The sequence below is a fragment of the Xyrauchen texanus genome, chromosome 48 (genome assembly GCF_025860055.1).
Source record: "Xyrauchen texanus isolate HMW12.3.18 chromosome 48, RBS_HiC_50CHRs, whole genome shotgun sequence".
Taxonomy (NCBI): Eukaryota; Metazoa; Chordata; class Actinopteri; order Cypriniformes; family Catostomidae; genus Xyrauchen; species Xyrauchen texanus.
Genome location: NC_068323.1, coordinates 18,563,426 through 18,590,644, shown reverse-complemented (window position 1 = coordinate 18,590,644; position 27,219 = coordinate 18,563,426). Strand labels below are relative to the sequence as shown.

Sequence of the window (27,219 nt, the reverse complement as noted above, 5' to 3'; positions counted from 1 at the left end):
AAATATCACACTCATGTGGGACAGTTTCCTCAATTATTAGGCTATGGTAACATTATTTCATGTGACTAATATTTATATAACAGATAACAGATAACAGAGAAGATCTGAATTGGTGCAACATGCTTTTGATGTGTGCAGTGGATGATTTGTCATTGTACAGGCAGAATACAGTATTGAAAATAAGAGATGGGAATAACACCCACGAATGAGACATGATTGTTCTGGATCATATATTTAATAATTAATTTAATGCTAGTGGTTATCAATTCTATACCGATCAATTCTGTACTTACATTTTCTTTTTATTTCTTCTGATATTTTTTCCCAATTTATTTAGCTATAAGTAATACAATATTTAAACGCTTTAAAGAATGAAACATAAACGTATAATAGAGCTGTGCTGTTAGAGATTCAAGTAGTTGCATATTTCATTCTTTTATTGCAGTTTCACTGCAAATATAAATGTTTGCGTTCTATAAAAGTAAAATGTATCCACAAGCCTATTTTGCAAGGACTTTACTTATCTATCTAACTGAGGAAAATAACTAATTACCATGGATCATTAAAAGTTGCATTCTATCACACAACATATTAATGAAGACAACAGAAAATAGGCATTTATTTCATGCTCATGAGGGAAAATAAACTATTATTTGCTATATACGCCTACTGGAACGCAGGATAATGAATGAATATTCATATATGCTCCACCCACTGGAACACAGCATAATTAATTAATATTCATATATGCTCTACCCATTGGAACAGAGGATAATTAATGAACATTCATATATGCTCCGCCCACTGGAATGCAGGATAATTCATGGATATTCATATATGCTCCGCCCACTGGAACGCAGCATAATTAATGAATATTCATAGAATATCAAGAAGAATAAGCATGGTGATATAAAAATGCTCAGTCACAACATAGTTTGGTCTCTTGAAATAAATACAGAGTTATTTAAATTGGAGGAAATAACATTGTCTCTTCATGCCATTGGTTACAATTAGCGCGGCAAAGTTTCAATGTGTTTCGAATCCTCCCAATATCTGTCTGGAGTAGTGTTGGGAATTACTATTGATTTCAGCAATTTGCTTCGTTTCATTGGTTCATTTCATTAAACCGGTTAATGAACGATTCACGACCTAGTCATCACTCCAGATAGCACACATACATCTCCGAGATGTCTGTTTTAGATCTTTTAATCTGAAAAAAAATCTCACAATGTAATCAATAGTCCAGAGAAGAAAAGGTTAACGCTACCATGAGTCCTGTGTTGTGCCAACAGTGAAGTATCCTGAGACCATCCATGTGTGGGGTTGCTTTTCATCCAAGGGAGTGGGCTCTCTCACAATTCTGCCCAAAAACGAATAAAGAAGGGTATCAAAACGTCATGCAAGAGCAACTTCCTTCAATGATCCAGGAGCAATTTGGTGATCTGTTTATTTTCCAGCATGATGGAGCACCATGTCACAAGGCAAGAGTGATAATAAAGTGACTCGGAGATCAAAACATTGACATTTTGGATCCGTGGTCAGGCAACTCCCCAGATCTTAATCCCATAGAGAACCTGTGGTCAATCCTCAAAAGGCGAGTGGACAATCGGAAGCCCACAAATTGTGATCAACTCAGAGCACTAATAAATCAAGAATGGATCACCATCAGTCAGGATTTGACCCAGAAGTTGCAGAGGTTATGAAGAAAAAGGGTCAACACTGTAAATATTGATCTTTGCATATACTGAATGTTTTTGCCAATTAAAGCCTTTAAAACTTATGAAACACTTATCAAAGACATCACTTACCATTCAGCAGATGTCTTTGAGACACTTATGATTTAGAGTGATTGTAAATCTAATCTTTTTAAGATGTTTAACAAATGTTTATTAGATTGTAATGTTTTCCAGATGAAGTTTATCACAGTATTTTTACTATATTGTGTGCAATTTGTTTTTATCCTTCTCAAAACATTCCAAGGATATCTGTGGAGGTGACATTACCCTAGTGTTGGTAAATCAGATTAAATTGAACAAACCAGTTCATGAACAATTGAGAGCAAAGTCATCACTCGGACATCGATGTTCTCAGATATAACAGTGCAGATTTTTACGTGTCGTTTCTGTTTATCACTATTTTTACTTGGGCTGTGAATCGACAATTTTTTTCAAATTAATTATTCGCACAGTTTTCTGTGATTTATCATGATTAATCACGATTAAATTGTGGTTCATGATACATTACAGCAAATATTAAAAAATCATCCTAAATATATTTACTTTACACTTTGTCTCAAAGAACTTGCAAGAAATTGTCTAGTCATCATTTATTTAAATTATTTGAACATGTACTTGTTCAAATTTTCTCTTTATTTTCACTTTTGAAACTGGTTCAGATAAAATATATACAGCAGCTTGCCCGTATCTCTTGCATGCCAGGTTCACTGCTTGCGGGTGAAGTCTCCATTATCCATACAATAAATCCACTCCAGTGTTTATTATGCCCGGGACATCGTGTGTAATTAAAAAGCTTAATACGTAACGAGTAAGTAGTTTCACTCATTGTACAAAGGTGCCTGGGTTTGTTCCTGGCAGGCAGCAGATGCCCAAACCCCGCCCCCACCCTAATTGGAGCCTGTAAGAATGAGTAGCTGGCCAGGAACAACTCATGACACCTTTGTCCTATCGCATAAAGTTTCAAGAAATGAAAAAAAAAAAAAAAAAAAACATACTGCATTAATTGCATTTTTAATGCGTTAACAAATAATATATTTATCACGAAAATGTACATTTGAGATTCGACTCATCACTCGGACATCAAGTGTTTTCCACTTTTTTTTTCCAGCACGGAATTTTATGTTTAATTGCTATTTATAACAATATTGTCACTATATTTCTTGAAAAGTTGTTTATCCTTCCAACATTCTAAAGATTGTCTGACCAGTAATATAGACAAATCATTTTCCTTGCTCTGTGTATCATTTGTTTCCAGATACTGGCATGAAATTATGGACACAGCAGAGAATTCTGTTGCTAAAATTGGGAGTGTCCAGTACCAGAGAGAACCATGTCCAGAACATGTTCCAACAGGAAAACGACCCTAAGCACACAGCCAAGATAACAAAGGAGTGGCTATGGGACAACTCTGTGAATCTCCTTGAGAGGCCCAGCCAGAGCCCAGACTTGAACCCGATTGAACATTTCTTGAGAGATCTGAAAATGGCTGTGCACTGACACTCCCCATCCAACCTGATGGAGCTTAAGAGGTCCTGCAAAGAAGAATGGGAGAAACTGCCCAAAAATAGGTGTGCCAAGCTTGTAGCATCATACTCAAAAAGACTTGAGGCTGTAATTGGTGTCAAAGGAGATTCAACAAAGTATTGAGCAAAGGCTGTGAATACTTATGTACATGTGATTTTGTTGTTTTTTATTTTTTTATAAACTTGCAAAGATTTCAAACAAACTTCTTTTACATTGTCATTATGGGGTATTGTTTGTAGAATTTTGAAGAAAATAATTAATTTAATCAATTTTGGAATAAGGCTGTAACATAACAAAATTTGGAAAAAGTGAAGCGCTGTGAATACTTTCCGGATGCACTGCATGTGCACCTGTTACCCACTGTTATTGTATTTTTTGAAGAATCTTGCTATGATCATGAAAAATATTTTTTTCTGGATCGTTCACTCACTGTCACAGAAACACATTTTATTCTACTCCAATAACTGAACTAGTAAGTTTGGGCTGTTTCTATGAAGGATGCTTTAACAGTGGTGCAAAAGTTTGTTGTACACACAAAACACACGTTTTATGGGCAAAACCCTGAAAATTGTTTGAGTTAAAAACATGCACATGTTGTAAGTGCAAAGTTTTCATACCCTACATTCTGTTCTCTTTTTGTTAAGAAAAACTGTATATATTTAATATATTATATACAGATAATATGGAATATAATATTCTCTTGGCCATTTTTGAAAGTGCGCAAAACTTTTGAAAACTTGCATTACCTTCAGTAGCGTAAGTTTCATGTGAACACTAGAATGGACAAATCAAACTCTGACATGTTTGTCAGTGTTTAAATAAAAAAAAATAAAAAACATATTTTTGCAGTGGAGAGAGAACTTGTGCACTCAAGTTACTAAAGTGTCATCCTGGCAGCATATATCCAAACTGTATTTGTGTCCAGATCTGATTAGGGGATTTCACTTATAGAAATCTGGCAACCTCACACATGTCGAAATCGAATTCTGATCGGCTAATCGCCATTATGTAAAGTCTGTTGTTTATCAAACGTATTAAAATTAAATATTAAATATTTTACTTGCATGATTTGTTCTAATACATGACACAATTGATCTAAAGAATATGGAAAAGGGGATAGCTTTTTGTTTTTCTTGCAACAAGGGGGATCGCATCCCCTCATGACCCCCTCAACTTGAGCCCTGTCAGATACCTATATGGGACCGGAAACAATGGTTAATAGTTAAAAAGTACTTAAATATTGATCTTTTTCACACCAAAAGCAATCGTGTGGCTTTAAAAACATTAATTTAACCTAGTCGTATGGAGGACGTTTAGCTAACTGTCTGTGATTTTTGGAGCTTCAAAGGTCTGATCACCATCCTCTTGCATTTTAAGGTAAGATATTTGTCTTCAAATGTGTTCTGGAGAAGAAAGAAAGTCATACACATCTGGGATATCATGTGAGTGAGAAAATAATGAGAGAATTTTCATTTTTTTGGTGAACTATCCATTTAATGTGAGAAACTATGAACAATAAACAAAAAAGTACAATTTACACCACAACAGTGCAACCTCAAAAATACTGCTGGTTATAGACAAGTAAAAATAAGCTAACTGTCAAATAATGGAAATATTTCTCATTATAAGCACAGCAGATGACTTTTATTAGTAATTTTAATAGTACTGGAATGCCATCTCTCATTTGTGTTTCTATCAAGGCCGTGCACAAGATTTTCCTATTAATGACCCTCCTGGTCAGACAAAGAGAGAACCTATTGTTTATTTATTAACATTTATTTATTTATATATAATTTATATAATTTTTTGGGGGTAATCAACATTACGCAACAAATGCTGTGGATTGAGCTTAGTTTGTATCGAACCCAGAATATTCATTTGCACTATTTTTATGGTTTTACACTACTGTAGTACCGTTACTGGCCTTTAGAGGGGACCATTGGCTCATCATTGGGCAAAGTTTGAATTTATTTTCCCTTAATTTATTAACATCAATATAGATTTCATATTTTCATATTCTAGTTTTTGGTTTAATGTCAGTTTTCAGTCAAATGTTAAACGTAACGGTTGCTGTTCGTCGGTTTAGACTAACCTGTAAAAGAGGCGCGAATTTCTGAGAGAAAACTTTACTAATTGTTTTCCTTTTTAGAGACAAAAATCACTTCAGATCGATTCAAAAGTCTTTAACATTATTTTCCATTAGGTTGTAACATCAGAATGAGATCCAAAGTCTCAAAGTCTCAAGTCTTCAAATGTGAGTTATGGATGACATTTCAATTAACCATATGTTTTATATATCAGTCCGACGACCCCAGTTTAACGCCGTCACGATTTATCAATGACTGCAACATTTTGCCCCGCATTGAACGTATTGCTCAGTGGTTACTTCCTGCTATATAATGAGCAGCGCTCTTCTGAGGCAGATCTATATAGCATGAAGATCAACATAAGCCGTTTGAGCGCGTTTTGAGGCGTCAATCACTCTGCTGTTCACATCTATGGAGCTCTAGCGAACTCATGCGGTTTTAAGTGCAACTACACCAAACTGCAGTTAAAAAAGCTCGTGCTCTGGATTGAACGTGCGGATAGACTGAATGAAAGTACCAGATTGGGGACAACTTCCCAAACGCGTTTAAGGTAATCGGCTTTTAATACGCTTTACTTCTTCTGTTGTTATTCCTCTATTTGATTGCACAGGGCTGTCTGTAGTTTATATTTAATGCATGTGGATATTCACGCTTGAGAAAATGCTCTCGTGCTGTTTCATGCATGCCTTCGGTTGGATTCTGATGCAGCAAAGTGATGCGTTAACGATGGTTTTGTTTTGAAGGTGCTGATGCATGGTTGTCTTTGAAGTTACAGTATGCCCCTGCATTGCATTAAAGCTGTTAGTGACTGTAATAGAGCTAAGTACTTTGTATACACAACAACCATGTTTAAGCAGCAGTGTGTGTGTGTAATCAGTGCAACGCAAATGGTGAATGCATATGCATAGGGTACTTGTGGGACAGTCTTCAGGAGAAATGGACAATGATGCATATTAAGATACCCATGCTGTAAGTGTAGGATGGTGATGGATAGTCAAAAGTATGAGAAAGTATAAATATGCTTCATTGCTGCATCTGCATTGCAGGCAGTTCTTGAATAATGGTACTTGTTGTATTTTTAAGTATCATTAAATTTGGTGGTCCTGATGCAATTTTCATCCCAGTTGTCTAGCTTGGGCTGGAGATATAAAAAATAGATTTAATTAATCTGTGTGTGTTTATCTACCAATTTTGCTTAATAAAAGGCACTTTTATTAATATTGTATTTTTCTTGCGGTCAACTCTTTACACAGCCAGAGGTAAAGTAAAACATGAATCTTGTCTCAAAACCTAGTGAGCAAGTCAGCATATTTGTGCTTCTTTGTGTCCCGTGGTAGTGTTTTGTGCTTCTGATCAGTGTGAGGCATAATCAGATTTGAAATGAATTAGTTACTGTAATCTTTATGTCAAAAGTAATGTCAAACATTGCATTTAAAATTCTTGTTATCATATTAAAGTTTCTGACTCTCAGTTAAGCAAATTTTCTAAGTACTAAGGATCTGCCACAGTGGTCGACTAATCGTCTAGTCAATTAGTGGGGACATCTATTAACATTTATATTTTTAGTGGCGGTGGTTTTATTGAGAGGCATCTCAAATTGATCGACAGAAACAACTTCTTTGAGAATGTTTTTGCATTATTATAGCACAGTAAAACCTTCTGCAAGAAGTTTCGTCTCTTTAATGCTTTAAAGTATGAAACTTTTTCAGTGTTAAAATACTTTATCCCAGCTTTATATGCAGAGACAAATCTTAGAGTCATTCAGAGGTTAATATTTTTGATAACCAAATGCTTTGACTCTCTGAAGGTTATAACAATAGCAGAGGAGGGGCATATTCGGAAAGCTGTTTTGAGAACGTTGTTTATTTTTGCAGTTCCACACGGTGGCGCTAGAGTTACATTAAATTCAATTTAATCCATTTATGGACCACTGTTGTTTCAGATATAAAAGCGGATATCAACAATTTCCGAATGCGCATACTCAGTTTTGTGCCGCTCAGTACTGTACCTTTCTAATTTCTTCTCTTACTTTGATAGTTACAATATGATGTTATAAACTGGCAGCCAAAAGTTTGGAATAATGTACAGATTAAACTACGTCAAAGAGTTCTCATCAACAAATCCTCCATGTGCAGCAATGACAGCTTTGCAGATTCTTGGTATTCTAGCTGTCAGTTTGTCCAGATACTCAGGTGACATTTCACCCCACACTTCCTGTAGCACTTACCATAGATGTGGCTGTCTTGTTTAGCACTTCTCACGCTCCTTACAGTCTAGCTGATCCCACAAAAGCTCAATGGGGTTAAGATCCGTAACCCTCTTTTCCAATTATCTGTTGTCCAATGTCTGTTTCTTTGCCCACTCTAACCTTATCTTTTTGTTTTTCTGTTTCAAAAGTGTCTTTTTCATTGCAATTTGTCCCATAATGCCTGCACCCCTGAATCTTCTCTATACTGTTGTACATGAAACTGGTGTTGAGCGGGTAGAATTCAATGAAGCTGTCAGCTGAGGACATGTGAGGCATCTATTTCTCAAACTAGAGACTCTGATGTACTTATCCTCTTGTTTAGTTGTACATCTGGACTTCCACATCTCTTTCTGTCCTTGTTAGAGACAGTTGTCCCTGTAGTGTATAAAATCTTCAGTTTTATCATTTGTACAATGATTGACTGATGAGTTTCTAGAGAAAGTCGTTTCTTTTTTGACATTTCTGTCCTAATTTTGACCTTAACACATGCCAGTCTATTGCATATACATGTGGCAAATCAAAAACAAACACAAAGACAATGTTAAGCTTCATTTATCAAACAAATAGCTTTCAACTGTGTTTGATATAATGGCAAGTGATTTTTATAGTTCAAAATATAGCAATTTAGCATGATTACTCAAGGAAAAGGTCTTTGAGTGATGGCTGCTGTCTAGGTTTGATCAAAAATAACTTTTTTCTAATAGTGATGGAGTTGTAATCAGTAATGTCCTGACTATACTTTGTGATCAGTTGTATGCCACTTTGTTGAATTACCAATTTCCTTCCGAAACAGCAAACTCTGTAAATTATTCAAAATCTTTGGCTGCCAGTATAGTTATTAATTTTTTTCTGTGTGTTAAATATCCGTTAGTTCCTATGTTGAAGTGCTGCACTTCGCGTCCATATATCCCTCTAACATGGCTGATCGGGGTCTCATGAACATAACTGAGACTTATTATACATTGTGAACCTTAACACCGACTAGTCAACCAGTTGCTCAAACGACCGACTAGATGATTATGAAAATGTGTAGTTTGTACATTGTATGTTTGTTCGTATGTACGTCCATTTGCATTTCTGTGACGGCTGAAGGAAATATTGATATGTTTGAACTCGTTGAGCAGAAAAACAAATGTTTCAGTGAAAAGGATTTTAGAAATGAACTTAGAAGTAAAGTAATAATTAGTAATGTGCTTACTTTTTGGCTAAATATTCAACCAAGTAATCTGATTATAGTTTTAGAGAGGTAATTTGCCGTGGATAACTTGTTTTGATGAACTTACCTAAAGCTGCTTATTGTACCCAAACATGCTGTATAGTTAGGAAGGATGTATGAAAATATTCCAAATGTATATGGATAGACCACTTATCTGAAAATGGGGGGGGGGGGGGCACGGGCACGCCTTGTTACATTGGAAGCCCACTAAGTTTTGAGCCACAGCCAATGTTGACACACCCTGTGCCCCTTGAACAAATATGACATTACTGATACAGTATTTTAACAGCAGAACTCTGTCAGGGGTCAGACCCGACAATAGGCATGTGACTATATTCGGTTATACGGTATATCACGGTAAATAACATGCAAAATATTGGTATCGTGGGCATTTCAAAATACTGTAAATAATTCTAGATAACCTTTAGGCCAGTTTTATTGTATTTGTTTCGGATCACACAGTGGTTTTTTTTTCTCAATCAGTGAATCAAGATTCAGACACTGCGTGTACGTGGCACAAATGATACGTGCACACTGATGTAAACAAACCAGCGTGGAAGAGAAACGTGGTTAAGAAGGAACATTGCCAACAATTTATTCGTGTTCAAACAGGGTTAAATCGGTGGAGTGGAAGTATTTTGGGTTCTATAAAAATGCAGAGGGATTGTTGGTTGGAGATGGTTTCCATTTGTGTAAAACATGTGGGAGGAAAGTGGCAGTTCTGCTCGTTTTTCCAAACTGATTTTGAAATCTGAGAGACAACACTCTAAAAGACAACGAAGACGACAAACAAAGTGAACTCTTGTTGCCATTTGCAGATGTGTAGCTCGCTTTCTAGTGGCCAGAGAGTAGATCACTAAAACTCCACTAGCTACACCACAATGTTTGTGTCTCGTAGTAACAACTAAAATACAGTTGGAATCAGCTACTAAGTCCTGTAATTAATAAAGGCAATGTCACACAATGATGATTTCAATATTAATTTCAAGTTGGAATGCCACACAATTGCCATACAGTGAGAGTGAACTTGCGGTTATTAAAATTGTTGCTAGCATATATCTGTATATTAGCAACTGGGTTGCTATTTAGAAAAAAAAAACATGCATACTATTGTTGTAGCCTAGTAGCTGGCTTGATAAATTTACTATAGCCTCAACAAGACAAGGACTGTCCTGTTCCGAAAACAATGTTTTCAAATTAAAATGCATTTTCCTCCCGTGGAAACCAGGATGTAATTGCATTCCCGTTTCGGTGGTTGCATTTTCACTATAAAATTGCATTTTTACTCCACTGATGGGATCATACTGTGAATTTGGCAGAAGGAGGTTGAAAGTTCTGCTGCTGAAATTGGTTTGTGCTTTCCAAAATATTAACCACTGCCCCAAGTGGCTGAAGCTGGAAGTGTTGTTGAGGTGAAATGTCCACAGGATGGCACCAAAAGCGAGTTGTATTTTTAAGTTGACAAAAATAAATGATGTAACAGTCCACAGGAATGCACATTTTATAGAGCCTACTCAATAACTCAACCCTAAACCTAAAGTCCGTGAGGGCCAGGGGATGTGTAGAACTTTGTGAATGACAGTTCATCTGATCATTCAGAGTTCTAAAGATGTGGTAAATGTAAACTTAAACTTTGATATGTTTCTCACCCACACCTATTATACCACTTCTGAATACATGGATTTAAACACTGGAGTCATATGGATTACCTTTGTTTCCTTTGTGATTTTTGGAGCTACAAAGGTCTGCTCACCATTCACATGCATTGTATGGACTTATAGAACTGAGATATTTTTCTAAAAATCTTTGTCTGTGTTCTGTTGAAGAAAGTAAGTAATACAGATCTGGGATGGCATGAGGGTGAGTAAATGATGAGAGAATTTTCATTTTTGGGTGAACTAACATAAGGAGTGGTGGTGGCGTAGTGGGCTAAAGCACATAGCTGGTAATCAGAAGGTTGCTGGTTTAATCCCCACAGCCACCACCATTGTGTCCTTGAGCAAGGCACTTAACTCCCGGGGTTAAGTTGCTCCGGGGGGACTGTCCCTGTAATAAGTGCACTGTAAGATGCTTTGGGTAAAAGTGTCTGCCAAATGCATAAATGTAAGAATTAATGCGAGTGCTTTTATTAAATTATTCGTTTAACATTTCTGTCTTTTATCCCTCCATAAATTGGCTCCATTCACCTCCTTTTAGGGCTGGGCGATAAAACTATATCGATATCATTGTCTCTAGTGAAGAGCGACAGAACAACAGTGATGTGGACAGCAGCTCTGATCTTTCTGTGCTGTAATCTTGAATATTGATCTCTAGCACCAAACATGCATAATTTCTGCCCTGTCCCATTCCGCACGCGTTGCCTCTTTTCCCTGCATGCGTGTAGACATGAAGCACAGCATGAGTTAACGTGGTTTCAAAGCACCTTTTAGACCATAACGTTTTTCCCTTCTAAATGTATTTTTATTAATCAGCATGTTACAAGTCTTTAATAATAAACAAATCGATTAATTAGATGTCTGGAATGGATAAGGAAAGACTAAAATTACTAGTTGGTAGACTAGTCTCTCACTTTAATGAAAATATACAAATGTTTTTTACATTTAAAAAAAAATGTTTTCTAAATTTTCTCTCGGGACACCCCTGAACACACATTCAGCATCATTCCACAGTCACAAGGGCTTCTATGCCCCAAACTTGGGTATCTGAATCTAAAGAAATATAAAAATATTTATCCAACAAATACTGCACTGCTGTCACTATGCTTCAGAACAAACAGTTGATCTTTTAACATTCATTTTCAATTGTTAAATTGGTAAAAGATCCCACAGACCCCCACTGCTTTGGCCGTCTCTGGACCCCCTGTGCAGTTTTGTAGAGACTGTTTAGAATTTATTTTTTATTCTTTTCTTCCATCAACTTTGAAATAAAAGAAAGTGCAATGTGTAAATGTATATCGTGATAAATATCGATATCAAAAATATGAAAAAGATTATTGTGATAACAATTTTGGCCATATCGCCCAGCCCAACCTGCTTTGTAAGTGCTCCACTGGTATGAGCAGCGTATTTTTTGTGTGTGGTTATATTATGCCACAAATGCTGTCAATTGAGCTTAACTTGTTTTGAACCCAAAATATTGTTTTCACTTAAGTGTACAGTTCAGTTTAGACACTAAAATACAGTATATTTGGAATATCTAAACACAGTCATTTATAAGACAAACGTAAACGTAAACTGTCATTTCTTGCCTGGACAAGCTTTGTGGGCCAATTGCATTTCTGTGTAAGTGTGTTTGCACACACAGATGTGTGTTAGTGCTTGAGTAAGTATACCCGTAAGCACCCGTCCCTTTTATTTGAACCTGTCCAGTGGACAAGCATGACTTCATCATTACCTCACTGTTCTCCATTAATGCTTATCAGAAACATATGAGCTCCACATGCTGACAGCCCTCTGCCATGGAAACATTTCCTTTTGTTTTCAGGATTTGGGATTTATTGTGCAACTTTGCTTTCTTTGGTCTTGCCGCTCCATTTGCCTTTCATTTCTAGTTTCTGTTTTGTCCTAGTTTTCATTTTGACCATTTGCATGCATAGCGACCAGAAGTTGCTCTTTTTATCACTGGAAAAAGCCATTTACCTGGAGTTTTACAATGCAAAACCCATTGGAGAAGAACATCTTCACTGATATAGATTCCTGAAGATGACAAGTCAAACACAATATTTAAAAACCTACAAGATGGTAACAAGAAGGCCATGGTCTTTGACATATCTGCATAATTTCCAGTGGGGTTATTTGATTATAGCTAAAACAAGCAAAATGACAGGGAATTATTGGATGAGCTGGTGAGGCATGTGACACTGTCATTGTCAGAGTGTTGTGAATGGTTTGTCTATGGGCTTTGGTTCAGAATGATCTCTACACATAACAACTCTATCCAGCCACAGGAAATGAGAGGAGGACAGGCCCTGTGGGGAATCTCTGGAAGTGACTCTAAAGAGCCATTTCAAAAGACTTTCAATAGGCTTCTGTCAGGCCTAAAAGTTTTTCCCCATATAGTCACCACTGACAATTTCCTCTTACTAGGACTGCACGATTTGGACAAAAAGTAATAATGCTATTATTTTGAAAAATATTGCGATTTGAACTGCGATATGGTAAACAAACTAGTAAGTGATTTGCTTTTGACCAAAGTGATAATATTTTGCTCACGTTCTAGTACCAATAAAAGACTTGGTCTACTGATGGATCACACAAGAGTTCTTTAAAAAAAACAAACCCTAAATTCAGCCACAAACAAATAAATGAACAGTAAAAGAAAAAAACCTTTCTTAATATCAGAAGTGTACCTGTCCATTGTGTATCTGTTTTTTTTCCACTTTGTGATCGAGTCTCAGCCACTGAAATATATACACTCACCTAAAGGATTATTAGGAACACCTGTTCAATTTCTCATTAATGCAATTATCTAATCAACCAATCACATGGCAGTTGCTTCAGTGCATTTAGGGGTGTGGTCCTGGTCAAGACAATCTCCTGAACTCCAAACTGAATGTCAGAATGGGAAAGAAAGGTGATTTAAGCAATTTTGAGCGTGGCATGGTTGTTGGTGCCAGACAGGCCGGTCTGAGTATTTCACAATCTGCTCAGTTACTGGGATTTTCACACACAACCATTTCTAGGGTTTACAAAGAATGGCGTGAAAAGGGAAAAACATCCAGTATGCGGCAGTCCTGTTGGCGAAAATGCCTTGTTGATGCTAGAGGTCAGAGGAGAATGGGCCGACTGATTCAAGCTGATAGAAGAGCAACTTTGCCCGAAATAACCACTCGTTACAACCGAGGTATGCAGCAAAGCATTTGTGAAGCCACAACACGCACAACCTTGAGGCGGATGGGCTACAACAGCAGAAGACCCCACCGGGTACCACTCATCTCTACTACAAATAGGAAAAAGAGGCTACAATTTTCAAGAGCTCACCAAAATTGGACAGTTGAAGACTGGAAAAATGTTGCCTGGTCTGATGAGTCTCGATTTCTGTTGAGACATTCAGATGGTAGAGTCAGAATTTGGCGTAAACAGAATGAGAACATGGATCCATCATGCCTTGTTACCACTGTGCAGGCTGGTGGTGGTGGTGTAATGGTGTGGGGGATGTTTTCTTGGCACACTTTAGGCCCCTTAGTGCCAATTGGGCATCGTTTAAATGCCACGGCCTACCTGAACATTGTTTCTGACCATGTCCATCCCTTTATGGCCACCATGTACCCATCCTCTGATGGCTACTTCCAGCAGGATAATGCACCATGTCACAAAGCTTGAATCATTTCAAATTGGTTTCTTGAACATGACAATGAGTTCACTGTACTAAAATGGCCCCCACAGTCACCAGATCTCAACCAATAGAGCATCTTTGGGATGTGGTGGAACGGGAGCTTCGTGCCCTGGATGTGCATCCCACAAATCTCCATCAACTGCAAGATGCTATCCTGTCAATATGGGCCAACATTTCTAAAGAATGCTTTTAGCACCTTGTTTAATCAATGCCACGTAGAATTAAGGCAGTTCTGAAGGCGAAAGGGGATCAAACACAGTATTAGTATGGTGTTCCTAATAATCCTTTAGGTGTGTATATATTGTGTGTGTGTGTGTGTGTGTGTGTGTGTATGTATTAGGGCTGTCAATCGATTACAATTTTTAATCGAATTAATTACATTGTGTCCCGATTAATTAATATATATACAAATATTCAGATAATTAAAATGCATTACATTCTTGTGGCAGAAGAATTGCAGAAGTGTTCGTTGCTCATACAGCTGTAATTTCACTTACTGCCCTCTGGAGTAAACAGGTGGTACTACAAGCTTGCATTTCTCAGGAATCTTCCTTATTATGGTCCGTGGGCATGAGATTAACTGCGTGTGTGCGTGCGTGCGTGCGTGCGTGCGTGTGTGTGTGTATGTGTATATATATATATATATATATGTAATATAAATAACTGGATCGCTGAAGCAATGGTAAACTGCCTGCAGCAGGTGAAGCCACTGGAAGTGTTCAAGCGGCCATCTTGGTGTGCCCAACCTTTTATAGAGCAACAACGACTGACAGGCAAAAACATCCGTTTCACCATCACCGACCTGCAGATATGACAGTTGCATTTAGACCTCTAGTGACAATCATGTTTAATGTTTAATTCACTCGGTCTGGATAATATTCATTACGAGTTAGAAGATAAACTTGGATCGCTATGTCAGAGCATTCACCTGCCCTGGTGTTCAGTCTATCAGTGCAGTACAACAATCACCAAAGGGAGTGGCAAAACTGTCCACAAGTTGTAATGTAAATAGGAAAAGCTGTAATATCTAATTGTTTAGGGTGACAATATGTCCTTACCCCCGTAAGGGACTTTACAAATGTCTAAATCACCTTAAATGCCCGTGATTTGATTGTTTTCATATTGAAGTTCTCTCTGTAGTCATACATGGATACATGTCATAAATACATGTTCATATGCCATTTAAATCTAGTGTATCAGTTTTTAATGAAACAGAACACAGGTGTCTCAACGTGCATTTTTTAAACCTGAAGTTTTATTTTAACTTGACAAGGTATCTGAAAATGTGCCCGTCCTGTATAAGACACTGAAGAAATGGCGAGATATGGTGCAGCAGTCAAGGACGTTCGTCCAGCGTGGATTTACATGGGAAATAATGGAAAGAGCAGATGCACCCAAAAACATACATGCTCTGTGTGAACGGCCCCTAACCATCTTTTCGCATGTATCTATGAGTGAAAGTGCTGACAACAGCGTATTCGTGTGTGTGTACTCGGAACATGTTACCCCTCGTTTTTTGAGGAGCTTTCCTACCGGGGGGTACTGCCCCCTCTCACGACGTCTAGGGCCCCATGCAATTACGTGGTTTGTTTGGTAGTTAAAACTGCTACTTGGTCCACGGACCCCAGTTTGAGAAAATCATGCTGGTATAAACTATACTTTCTAGTTCAGTTTTATGGTTTTAAATCCTGTTTCTGGACTGGACTGGGAATGAAAATGTGTTTGCCCCTTTGCCGATTCCTCCACTAGAGTGACACTCATCAGGGCTTCTCCGGTCCAGCTGAATTCCTGTGAGCAGAGAATCCATTTGCATTGAAATTAGCAGCCCTTTACCATGGTTACGAGGTCATAGCCTGACCACGAGAGAGGAAAAAAACAAGAAAGAGATGCCAAGAGCTGACTCAAATGAGTTTCAGACGAAAACGTTTGATGTCCCAGCCAGGTTTATGCATGCTGGGTCCGTGAGGCCAGACTTCAAGAGATTGAAATTACACCAAGTAAACTAATTATAAAAGGTAAAAAAATGAAACGTTTATCTTCAAATTAAAAAGAGATTGGACATATATAGCTTTCACCATTTTGTAACAATTTTGCAGTTGGTACTGGGAAACAGACATGACTGTGATTTGACAGTTACTAATTCAAACAACTCCAATTTAGTTTGTGTGGGTAATAATGTTGTTTTGTGGTGTTTTGCACGAAGGTCGCCCCTGGGGGGGCATGTGTCTGTGTTGGGAACACATTAGAAAATATGTTCCAGGTCAGGAGTGTAATGGGGCCCAATCACTGCCATTTCACTCCTGAGAGCGGCACAATCATTCCCAGATGGGTTTGTCTGTCTTTGTGCTTTGAAACTTGCTCTAAAATACTGCTGTTGGATTTGTAAACTTATGAACTAAAAAATGTGGGCAAAGAAAACATGATAATTTTTAGCATCTGAAAGTTTTGCATAGTAATTGAGTTTATTCATCTTTTTTGCTCTGCGTACTTTGTTCCAGTATTACTGAATGCGATGTGTAAAGAGTTGCGTCCACGTGAAGGTATTTCAGATTTGGTCTTTGCCCTTTGTTGGGGAAGTTCATCCGGACTTGGTCTCAGCCTCAGATGGATAAGTTCATGTGCCGCTTACAGTCAGATTATTGGCTGTGTGATGTATATTGCAAACAAAACTGGAATTTACTTTGAGAAGCTCTAATCTAATTGGCTAACATTTTGCAACTTTTGAATAAACTCGAAACATAAACTCGAAACATAAACTCCGAAACATACTCTACATAAGTATGTAAATTAGGGATGTGTGGTATGACTAATTTCATTGACATTTAGATGTAAGTTTTGGAGTTGACTAGTCTAAAAAGAGACAACCTCAGAAAAACCTCAAACACATTGTGTTTATGCAACCTAGTTAATCTATTCCAAAAACCAAATCCATCACTAAATTCTGCTGAAAAGGGGTATTTATCTGAAATGTGATTACCTTTTATTATAATCATTGTACGTTAAATATAGAACATGACACACATTCACTGAATCAACGATAGTGATTTCAGGCATATTTATTGATAAAAAATTTAATGAATAGTTCTGGACCAATAATCCTAATAGCTTTTTCTAAACAGAATTCACCAAGTAAAAATGTACTTAACATTAAAACAGTTAGGACATTGTAGAAAATAATTTGTTTATTTTTCGCTCCTTTTCTCCCAATTTAGAATGCCCAATTCCTACTACTTTTTAGGTCCTTGTGGTGGCGTGGTTACTCCCCTCAATCCAGGTTGTGGAGGACAAGTCTCTGTTGCATCTGCTTCAGAGACCATCAATTTTCGCATCTTATCACATGGCTTGTTTTGTATGACACTGTGGAGACTCATGCTACTCTCTGCAATCGACGCACAACTTAACACGTGCCCCCATTGAGAGCGAGAACCACTAATCGCGACCACAGGGAGGTTACCCCATGTGACTCTACCCTTCCTAGCAACCGGGCCAATTTGATTGCTTAGGAGACCTGGCTAGAGTCACTCAACACAACCTGGATTCAAACTCGTGACTCCAGGGGTGGTAGTCAGCGTCAATACTAGCTGAGCTTCCTAGGCCACTGGTTACGAACATCAACCAGTAACAGTTATGATGTGTAGGATAGAAATAAAATGGGCCTGTAAAAATATATCAATAAACCATAATGTATGTATTGTTTTAAACATGATGTGCACACTGAATAAAAGATAGTTTAACCAGATAAGCAGTCAGAAGATCGTTTAATTATATAAAAAAGAATTTCATTTTCTAATATAGTTACTCCAAGCATACACTTTTGATGAGCAAAATGAACATGTCGACATGGTCTGGAGAAAGATGGGACTTGACTCAACTTAGGCGACTGTCCTGCACTTGTAAAGCCCACCAGGTGGGAAAATAACTTACAAGTGCACAGATTTAAAGAAGACTCAAATGGTAAAACATCCATAGTGACTTGCGATCCAACGTTTTGGAAATATGCTTTCTGTACCACCACCGAAGTGTTTCTAGAGCTAGTTTGCTTGTCGTGAGAGAGGGAAGAATCATGCATGGCCTGAGGTGAAATAAAACTTTGTATACATAGTTCCAGATATCCTATTTTTAAATAATCGTATTATGAATATTTAAAATGTAACATTAACATGACAGGAATTTAAGTGCTTCCTTTGTAAAAAAAAAAATTATAAATAATAAATAAAAAAATATATGTATATGCCAAACTTAAATGTGTAAAAAAAGTTGAACAGGTTAAAGGAATAGTTCTCCTAAAAATGAGAATTTTCTCATCATTTACTCACCCTCATGATATCGCAGGTGTGTATGACTTCCTTTCTTCACCAGAACACATTTGAAGATGTAATTAAGCATGCAATACAAATTAAGCATGATCAATCAGATCCCACGCTTTCACAATGGCTGTGTCTCATTTTGAAGGCTGTATGCTAGGTAGGAGGCGTCCTTTGAAGGCTGCAGTACACAGTGTGTCCTCCTACAAACAAGCCTCATTTAAATGAGACCGCCTTCGTAGGACAAACGGAAAAGGAACGGAACATGGTTGCTATGACAGCACGCCACACTTTAACAAGCGCGAGCACTTTAAATAAGAAGGGAACAAAGTCCCTTTAGAAGGGAGCGTATGAGATACATTTTAGGAGAGTTTTAATGATGCAAAGAGAAAAGAAAATAGATTTTACAGGTGTAGTTTTAGTCTAATACTTTATTTTAATTATATATTAATATAATTATACATATTATATGTACTCTGCACCCATCTACTGAGGTCCTTCAACTTGGGAATTAACATTTCTTGCGTTTGAACATCACATTTACGGGCAAATTGACGTCATTTTTAGACATTTCCGTTGAAGCAAAGAATTGTGGGTTTTGAGTGCACGAGAAGGATACACCTTATGCATCCTCCGAATTCCCATAAAAAGAAGGTCGCATTTAAAGGCTGCATTTGAAGTGTCCTACTCGCTTTTCTGAAACAAGACAGCCTCTGACGTATGCGGCTGACAAATGTGACACCTGTAGGACACATCCTTCCAAACAAGACACAGCCAATGTGTTGGCTGAGTGTTTGCATCTGCCAACCCTCTACGGACACTTTGGAGAATTAATCGCCATTGGCTAGTAAATGTTTGTATTTCTCCGCAGACTTTTGACAGCATATAAGCGTAATGCAACTGAAAGCTAAAAAAGATATTAGGAAAATCAATAAGGGGGCATCCTATATAATATATACATTTAGTTTACATTTGATGGGTGTAACAAGCACTAAATTGTTACTGTTTCTTTAAGAGAATGGCTGCTGCTCAAGCAAGTGTTTACAGTGGAATGAGCACACATTAACAAGAGTGAAGTTGCAGTTGTTTTTACCTCAGCAGTGCAATGTATGATTAGAAATATTTTTTTATCTTTTTGATCATCAACTGACTGTTAATAACAGAACAGATTTTAAAAGAGACATGAAATGAAAATGGGGTGCCTGGGTCTCGTATTTGGGTACAAAATACACTGAATGTGTTTGACTTGCTTGTAAAATATTTATTGTACTCGCTCTTATTCAGTAAAAGGAATGCAGCACTCAGGTTCTTCTTCATCACTACACAACTCAAGATCTGGCGAATAAAATCTGAATATTTACTCCCCAGTGGCTAATAAAATATATGAACTCAGCAAAAAAAGAAACTTCCTCTCACTGTCCACTGCTTTTATTTTCAGCAAACTTAACATGTGTAAATATTTATGAACATAAAAAGATTCAACAACTGTGTGTGTGTGTGTGTGTGTGTGTGTGTGTGTGTGTGTGTGTGTAGTGCTTTGAAAACCGCTAAGGTTACAAAAGCACTAAATAAGTGCACACCATTTGTAAGTTCCCAGAGATTTAATGCAGGAATGACCCTCACCCTCCGATCCAACAGGTCCCAGACATGCTCAATGGGATTGCGATCTGGGCTCTTTGCTGGTCATGGCAGAACAACGACATTCCTGTCTTGATGGACAATACGAGAACGAGCAGTATGGCTGGTGGCATTGTCATGTTGGAGGGTCATGTCAGGATGAGCCTGCAGGAAGGGTACCACATGAGGGAGGAGGATGTCTTCTCTGTATCGCACAGCGTTGAGATTGCCTGCAATGATGACAAGCTCAGTCCAATGATGCTGTCACACTTGCCCAGACCGTGACGGATCCCTCCACCTCCAAATCAATACCGCTGCGGAGTACAGGCCTCAGTGTAATGTGGTCTGCCACTTCGAGGACGATCAGCTGTTCCTGTAGCGCTGTCTTAGCCGTCTCACAGTACTGACATTGCAATTATTGCCCTGGCCACATCTGCAGTCCTCGTGCCTTATATGCCAATATTATAGATTACATTTTTTGGGGTAATCTAAACTGATTACTTTTGGAAAGTTTTCAACCTAATTCTAATTAATTTTGTGTCGCATTCATTTCAGTTGGATAAAATTTTGAACATTTTCAGAAGTTTTGACATAAAAGTACAGAGGAATACAATCTATTCCATTTTTATTACTAACAAAAAGAGCTCCTTTTATAACATTTAAAAAAAGGGCATTAAACATTAAAATCCTTTTTGATTAATTAATGTAATGTAAATATTATATGTATTAATCCTAAATTAAGCACAATTACAATATCAATTGAATGAAAAGTATAGGATTGTGCTGCCCACTGTAGTATAATCTATTTTAGATAAAACAAACACAACATCAACTTAAAGAACTCATTGGTCACTTTACATGTCAGTCAGAACGTCTTATCTTTTTCTGTGCAAGTAGGTGTTTCTTGGCCTGAATAAGTTGCAATGTACACCAGAACCTTTTCCATTTAGTCAAAAATCTGGCTATGTGAGACTAATCAGGCTATATGGAGTTACGGTGACCCTGCCAAGCATAGAGCTTTCCCAAAAGCCCCTCATTTATAGAGTCTGATCATTGTGAACTTTTTCTTTTTTAATGAAAGACATAAACATGTCGAGATTAAATGGAGCTCTGTACACTTATTTTACATCACCTCCAGTCTGAATGTGCGATGGGCCTTTTGGCATGGTTTAAAACCAATGTTTTGTGTCCAAAGAATCCCTAAGGGGGTCTGTTTGCCTGACATTAAAATGTTCTCCATTAAGATAAAGACACCCAACGGCTCTTTTCTGTCATTGATATATTATTGCCATTCTTTTAAATTATCGTCCGTTTCCTAGCAGTTTGTGCTTAATGTCGGCATTATTATGTTAATATCATAGGAACCCAAATCTGTTCAGCAAGTGCTGAGATTGAGCTTTTAAACCACAATCTGTTTGGAGGAAGTGGGGTAGAACTCTTATGGGTTCGGTTGGTTAGCAGCCGACGGAACTCAGTTTGGGGTTAGATTTAATTTACAGCGCTAGTCAAGCACTTTTCTTGAGACATCCTCCCTAAAGCCTAGCGTCTCCCTAAAGATGACATAATTGAAGGTCTGAATCTTCAAGCTAATACTTGACTTGGGTCAATTTGTCATCGAATCGAGCAGAATGAATGTTTTCTGAGGTTGGATTTCTCGAGTCAGTTTTCGAGGCTGTTCTCCCTCAAGGTTATGTACACAAAACTGAGCGCATGTGTGCTAATGAAGATATACGTGCTGGCAGCTGTACATCCCTGCCTGTGGCTAAAACAGCTCGGCATTCCCAGGAATGCAGCGTCTTCAGGTTCGGGGATAGCCTGCGATTATCTACATATATTTTGTGCGTGCAATTCTAATCTGGATCAGTGCAGTACAAGTGAGCAGAGTTTTTTTTTTATAGTGACTCAATTTAAAATGGAGCATTTCATTCCAGTTTTCCCACTGTGCCTCTTTCTGATAGAGAACAAAAGTAAATGTTGTAACGTCCTTGGAAAATAATCAAACAAAGCAATAAGAATAAGAACGTGTACAAGAAAATATCATAACCTCCATATTAAAGCCATTGTGTCTTTTCAGATGTTCTCAGTAATATAGTGAAACAAACATGTAACCTACTGAGTGTGGCTTCCTGCCTGCAAAGGAAATGTGCTTTATTGCACTGATTGCGCAAAAAGGCAACAAAATAACCTAAATATAATGGCTCATCTTCCTGGCGGACACGCCTTACTTTTAGTTCCTGTTGTCTAGTGGCAAATCGCAGCACTGTATTTGCAAACTGTAGGCGACTCAAACTAGCAACAGGTGGTGGTGTACTCAATCAGGGGCCAGTTGAACAGTTACAACAGTATGTAATCTATACAAGTGTATATACAATTATTGGGGGTTGTTGTAATAACCTAGGCTAAAGTTTTGCATTCACATTTGTGTTTTAAGCGTGTGGTAAGTCATGTGGCTTACTATCTTTTAAGAGAACTAGGTGGTTACAGAAATGGCCAAAACCAAAATGCAGAAAGTGAAAACTCATTTACAGGACTTTTTGTTCATTTAAAGGTGCACTCACAAAGTTTTCCCCTATTTTTAAAATGTTTTTACTCCTAAAAAATCTGAGATACCCTGCCCTTGGCCTCCTCAGTGTGACAACTGATGCCGTATCGACACTAACGAAGGCCTAAGACATGACCGGCTGATTACTACACGCTTTGGTCTCCGTAACAGTCTTTTTATTGGGACACTTTCATTCTGGGATTAAATTAATCATGGCTGATTGTGAATGGTGAATTTCTACAATGGCATATGTAACTGAAAACTAATGATTTTAAATTATGCTGCATCCACCCACCCCTGAAGTGTTCGTATGACTGACCGCAGCTGGGCTTTGACGTTCATTTCTGTCAGACGTCACATAAATATAATATAACAAAAATATAACTCCCAATTACGTAAAGGTCAACATGTGAAATAGATGCTTCCTGATATCCTGCAAGGTTAAACTTGTATAGCTAGATTAAAGTGTAGACTAATTAAAAAACATTGGGAATTCAATAACCATCATCAAAGGATTCTAGATTTTGTTGGGATTTCTAGAGCAAAGAGTCTAGGATGAGTTGATTGGTTGGTTGTTTGCAGAAGTGTGAGTTAAGAATGATGTTTCTTTTCAAGCTGCATCTTGGGAGTCTTCACTTCAACCTGATATTGATTGTGTTTATAATACAGTAGGTATTTAGTGATCCATTAGTCTATATTTAATGACCAGTAGGATGAGTGCACAACTTTGTGCTGAAATAAGACCTCTCAAGCCTTCAGAATTTGATGTTACTGCAAAGCTATGAATGGACATCAACTCATTCCAAATGCATGGAATTCCTTTCTATAACTGGACCTTCAGTGCTAAGGTTATGTTTTTCAGAGTTACATGCTTCTAAGGCTGGTTAAAATAGATTGAATATTTTATTTTAGTACTTTTCTGCTTTGTGGTGATGTTAAATATAAATTTTTGTGATATTTAAATCTATTGAAACTCTGAAATGGCTTGAAAGGGTGATTGTTGCGTGCAAGGACTTTTTTTTTTAACATATGAAAAATGACAGACTCCTTAATATCCCTTGCTTATCACTCTTGCTGATATAGGCTAAGTGAGCCATTCAAAAAGACAACAATCTAGTAAAGAAAACATTGGTTTAGTCATGTCGCCTTCTATTTTATAAATATTAGCAGTCGACTAAGGTGGAAAAAAAGGCAGATAAACGATTAATCATCTGATCATTTTTAAAATCGGTCTATAGAATGTTAAAAAATGTCTTTTGTCTTTGCCCGTCATAGTAAGAAAAGACAAAGATGTTACAAGAGTCCAAAATGAATAAAATCCCAGATGCTGTTACTTGTTCAACCAGAATCCCCAAATTTTAATCTGAAATAAAATAAAAAAAAAAAAAAATATATATATATATATATATATATATATATATATATAATTTTTTTTTTTTTGTCATAATGCAGGATTTATAAACTATAAACAAGCCTAATAACGCACTGGGGATTCTTATTTTTAAATGACGGTGACTTGGCTCCATTACAATGCTCTATAGATTAGAAATCATGCAATGGTTCCCGACCATGTTCCTGGAGGCCCCCCCGATACTGCACATTTTGTAGATCTCCCTTTTCTGACACATCCAATTCAGGTCTAAGCTAATGAGTTGAATCAGGTGTGTTTGATTAGGAAGATATGCAAAATGTGTAGTGTTGGGGGGCCTCAAGGAACAGGGTTGGGAACCACTACAAAACAACAATTTGCATTGAACTGAGGATGAAAAAATGGATGAATATTGTCAATGATGGCAGATTTAGATGCAGCAAATCCCCATGAGGTGGCAGCAATTGTTTTTTATTTCACCTTTAGTGGCCGCATTTATATTGAAGAACCAAGACATTCTTGCTGTAGAATCCTCCAGTGCCGGCCACAGAGAAATAAAAAAAAAGCTGTCGGCATAGCCTAGATTATTTGCCAATAACTATTTGTTTCAAAAAGCAACTATCTGCTCTGATTAATCTGTTAAACTGATATATTGGTCTACTTCTAATAAATATATAATGGAGATGGAGAATGTAAACAAAAAGAACCCCAACTTGGACCAAAAGCATGGACTGAGAAAAGCTTCTAAACTTTTATCCCCTTTCTAAAAAGGTGAAGTCTGAAGTGTGGAAATACTTTAAAGCATAGTGACCCACCAGTGTTGGGTAAGTTACTTTCAAAAAGTATCCTACTACTGATTACTTATCTAAAATTGTAATGGGATTACTTTACCGAATGCTTCATCGAGAAAGTAATCAGATTACTAATTACTATACCTTGAAGTTAATCAAACCTGCGAAAAAAACAATGTGACACTAATAGCTCTTGTAGGACTTTAATATTGACTGAAAACAATAACAAAATTACAGCTTTATGACAGACAGCAACTTGACTAAAGAGATCCAGTGCATTTCTAAATATGCAACTTAACTTTCTTATCTCAAATATGCTGTAGAAGTATCTTCAGAGGTGTGTGTGTGTGTGCGTGTGTGTGTGTGTGTGTGTGTGTGTGTGTGTGTGTGTGTGTGTGTGTGTGTGTGTGTGAGTCCTCACTATCTACAACCTTCTTAGCTGTGTGTAGCTATGTACAGTATGCTTTTTGTTTGTGTGAAAGACAGAATAAGAATACTAAACATTTCTGAAAATACATTTGCAAACAGCTTTGATAGTAAATATATTATATATTTGAATGCTTGTTGTTTCTTTTCAGTGTGAATAATATACAGGTTTGCTTGTGTGTTGCGTCATGGATGTGTATGTGTGCATGTACAGGATGTCTGTTTTTGTGTTTACACACAAATTTACAGCGAGTGGATTATTTCTACCTCCCTGCTTGTGCTTGAACTAATTGAGTATCCTTTATCACTTGCGCATCTGTTACGCGATTGCACTGTGTCTTTAATAGTGTACAGTACATAAAGAACATAAAATAGCATTTGCTTAGCAACAACTTTTTGAAGATGCTGTTCTGCAAATGTTTCCACCTTTCGAGCGATATATCCCTCTGCCAGATGGGAATGAGTGGTTTTCCATATACACCCGAAGCTGATAACCTCTCCTCCCGCGGCAGCTGCAGAAGGTCACACGAGGGAGGCGGGTGAGGATGGGGTAGAGCGCGGAGGTTTGAGAAGGATTTGTCGCCGGCCTAGCTTTTTGAGCCGCTCTCCTCCAGCCAGAGTTGGGAGCTGACACAGAGCTCGTTAAGACTGATTGTGAGCTCATGAAATCTTGAAACGCTTTACTTTGGTAGTGGTTTTTTGAGTGCATGCTCATTAGCTGACACAACATACATAAAAGTACATAGGAACGTAATACATTTTAAAATGCTTCGTACTTCATGTTATTGTCTTGGCAATAAATGTGTAATCCAAGTAAACGTAATTTTATTAGCAGTGATCGGATTACTTAATTTTAAAAAGTAACAGATTACATTACTGTGTTGCCACAGTGTAATTATATTACAGTAACACGCTACTTTGTAATGTGTTACACCCAACACTGGTGACTACTTAATTTTATATTTATTTTTTATAAATGCTTATTTAATATTTATTTGATTTTAATTGCTTACTTGTGTATTTAGTTAAATGTTCATTTAATTTTTTTTCAAGTTTCTTTTAATTTTAAACACATTTGGTGTTTCAAAATGCATTTTAAATTGTCATTAAGAACAACAACAAAGTCTGTTTATCTTTCAACCTGTTTTTAATGTAATGTACGATAATGCTGTATACTACAGTAAAAACTTTTGCCATTTTCACAAAATGGAAATGTCATACTGGAACATGCCTAGGTGCAAACTAATCATACCAAGGAATCTAAGAAATGTACAGTTTCCTTTGATTAATTGAAATGAATCAAACTTGCCAACACCTAACATTGTTTTTCTACTGACATTTAAATCCGAGACGCATTTAAATTGTTGCAATATTCGCCAGCAAAGTGTGTGTGTGTGTGTGTGTGTGTGTGTGTGTGTGTGTGTGTGTGTGTGTGTGTGTGTGTGTGTGTGTGTGTATCTTATGAATATTTGATATATCGCCAAGCCTTACAAACCTCTATTCAGGTATCTGATAAAAATATCCATCATTGATTTGGCGTAAAATTACACAAGCGACCAGGTCATAACAAAAACTCAACAAACACAATGCTCAACCTTTACACCACAGTCTTTTGGTTCCAGGCTCTGCGTTTCAGAGTTCAGGGAGACGAAATGTAGCTATTTTTATCCAGATGGTTGGTTCCTGTCATAATAGATAACGTTTGCTAACTGCTTGGCCTGTGTTTGGCCTGTGGTCACGTTGCAGTGGTTGACGCAGGTTTGCTTGTCTGATCTGGTTAAATATATGGCGGTGTCCCTGTCCGTCACTCTCTCATGAATTCTCTTAACAGCCAATCGCAGTTGACTTTCTTTGCTTCTTCCAATCACAGCTCTGTTTGGAGACCTTAGGCTAGCCTCCGTACATAGAGTTGAACTCTAGGGAGGACCACCAGAGACTGTGATTGCATACAACTGTGAGCGTGTGTCTGTGGTTTGGCAACAGCTTGTGTCGCAGAGTTAAACTTTTGACTATAAGCAGCATAAA

The 27,219-nt window shown here is 37.4% G+C and overlaps 1 protein-coding gene across 1 annotated transcript in view; it reads left to right on the top strand.

The window, feature by feature from the left end:
- Positions 1–5,798: 5,798 nt before the first annotated feature.
- Positions 5,799–27,219, top strand: part of LOC127639541 (gamma-adducin-like) — a 130,717-nt gene continuing 109,296 nt past the window's right edge. The window contains exon 1 of the mRNA XM_052121598.1: positions 5,799–5,897. The gene's annotated coding sequence lies outside the window, so the exon portion shown is untranslated. The remainder of the gene's footprint in view (positions 5,898–27,219) is intronic.